A 2,858-nucleotide genomic window follows, 5' to 3' on the forward strand; every position below is an offset into this window, starting at 1 on the left:
TACTAATTAAGGATCAAGGTCGTCCAAGGATAAAGATATGTGTTTTTGTGGGGACAGAGGAATTTCCTAAAGTTTCTCTAGTTGATCTAGTAATCAAAGTTACTATAAGTTTACTTACTTCAGAACATCAAAACACTAGCCTCAGACTGAGATGAGAAAGGAGCTAGGAAGTTCTGACTATGGTCCTACAAACACCAACCCAAATGTGGTGGACTACGTCGGCCGTTAGGGCTGTCACCACCTAGGGCTACCATAACTAACCGTAGGGATGGGTGCAATTCTAGGTAATCGTAAGACTAAGCACCACTCCTTTTCTATTGATTACTACTCTAGTTTTGCAAAGACTAGAGCACTTCATGCAAGCGAGAATCCAATAAATAACTTAAAGTAAATACTAAAATTAAGTAAATAGAGAACTTAGGAATAGTAATTGAAGAACCTAGAGATTACTTAAGGATGAATCCAATCTATAGAAGTACAAATTCGAGGAAGATCCGACAGATCTGGCTCCTCCTTAGCTCTCTGCTCTTCTCTCTCCCTATTTTCTATTTTACAACTAGATGGAAATCATCTAGAGGGACACTACTACAAAGGGTATGAAATTATGAAGCTCTGAAGCATAGGTATGTAGACGTGTGTCTCAAGGAGGGGGTCTAGGGCGCCTTATATAGTGGGGGAGCTAGAGTAGCGGCCAATGAATCGAGGCGGAGTAGAGGGCAAGGACTCTAGGTAGAGTAAGGGGCAAGGAGTCACCACGTCATCAATCTGCGTCAACTCTCCCGACCACCATTGGATAAATCGATCTAAAACCGCCTTAGAATTAACGGTGCAGATCGTAAGAAGGAGTACAAGGTGGCGGGAGGTGATGGGCCACCGCCATAGGCCGGGCGGCCTCCCTAGTCGGCCGGGCGGTCCATATGGTGCCAGGTGGGCTCCTCCTTCTAATGGCGAGGCTTGGGCTCCGTCTTGAGTTGTCTTTCACATGTTTTGTAGGTTGAAACACTTGTTCTCGTTGGTTTGCTTGTTTGGAGTGTATGATAGTGGTCCCGGGAGCTGTTTTATGGATAAATCCTTCTATAGTCACATATTCACCAAAGCTTGTGGAATTCATTAGTTTAAACGCCTATACCTATGTTTGGTGATAAAATTAAATATAAATGCTGGTTATGTTGATGGTTTATAATTGGTGTTAGTGACCGTCAACAAGCCCCCCCACACTAGTTCTTTGCTCGTCCCCGAGTAAAGGTTAGAATAAAGTAAACATAAACATAAGTATTCAAGAATGGAACTAGCATACGAATTATTCCAAAACATTCCTCGTACCTGCAGGATATGTGGAGTGGCTAACATATCTCCTTGAGCGGTTGAAAAGTGGAACAGCTCTCAAAGCAAAGTCATCTTCCTAAATCTCATCTCAGTAACTTGGAGTTTTTTTAAGTTTTCACAAGAAAAGCACAGTTCACTTTATACTCCTCAAATGGCACTCTCAAATCGCTCAATGGTGTATGATTCCTCACCAAGGCACAACTCAACAATGCCTTCTTTTTCCCCTACTTCTAAAAAGCTTATGTGGAGTTTTAATTAGGTAGGGATAAAATATGTAGCATACTTATCTTGCATATATTGTAAAGTCAAATCCTGGATCGAAGGAGGGAAATGTTATACTCTTAGATCAAGATATGCATGTGTGTGGAATATTTGGTGGCTAACCTAATTCTACTATGCTCCTTGAAAACATATCTCTCTTGTTAAAACTTGAAATATTTACAAGAGCATGGACTATCTCTTTTTTTATGGCGGGCATCTAAGTACCCATTGTTTTCAATACTCCAAACATCTTTGTGTCCATTTTTTTCAACTCTCCTCTTTTTTTTCTTTCTTTTTTCACTTTTTCTTTTGCATAGCCCTATGTCTCTTTTCTGCAACAAAACTTTTCAAGAGAGATATTCACATGAACTTGGAGCATTTATTTGGTGGATAAACCTATCAAACATATTTTTGTGTTCACCCCCAGTGTAGGAGTCAAACATTTTGAGGGGGATGAAAAACATGTTTTGCGTACTTCCAATGTAGAAGCAACACATATATGTGGTGTGTACATGCTCTTGATCTTGGGAGCATGATAAATCTCTCAACAAGGGTCAACAAGATGGGACAAAACTCAACACAAAGCAAGCAACATGTGAAAGGTTTGTATCCTACAAATACGTATATGGCTCTGGTAGAAATTTATCACCATTGAGGAGTATGTGACACTATGGTTTTATAATATTTTTATCAAAGACAAATTCTCCAAGCACCTTGAATAGAACCGGTAGGATTTCTAAGCCAGAACTATATCACACTCCACAACAACTTAGTCAATATGATTTTCCTATATGATATTCTTCCCACAAGCACTAAGTATATGTAAGGAATAAACATTATGCATGCCAATCTTAAAGAGCTATATTCATACTCACTTTCAAAATTATAACTTTAAGTGTGAAACTTGGTTCTTTTTAATTTGCATACTTAAACAAGTGCAAAGCAGGGAATGAGCATATCAACAAGTGAGATAGGATCAAACCGAATTTCAGAAGTTGTGTGTAGACTCCTTTACCCGTTCATGATGTGGTTCAATGCATTTGTTCACAATGGGAGTGTTGCACACCCCCACACTTCTCCAAAACTATACTTGACTTTTATTCATAGACAAAAAATGGTGAAAACACAAGGGACTCTTCTGGTGAGAGACACTAGAGAGTCAATATTTATTCAACTACACAATTTTAACTAAAATTAAATGAGGACAAGATTTAAATTTCCAAAATTTTATACTACAGAAAGGTTCCAATTTTATAAGGAAGATTGAATGA

The sequence above is a fragment of the Miscanthus floridulus genome, chromosome 3 (assembly GCF_019320115.1).
Source record: "Miscanthus floridulus cultivar M001 chromosome 3, ASM1932011v1, whole genome shotgun sequence".
NCBI lineage: Eukaryota > Viridiplantae > Streptophyta > Magnoliopsida > Poales > Poaceae > Miscanthus > Miscanthus floridulus.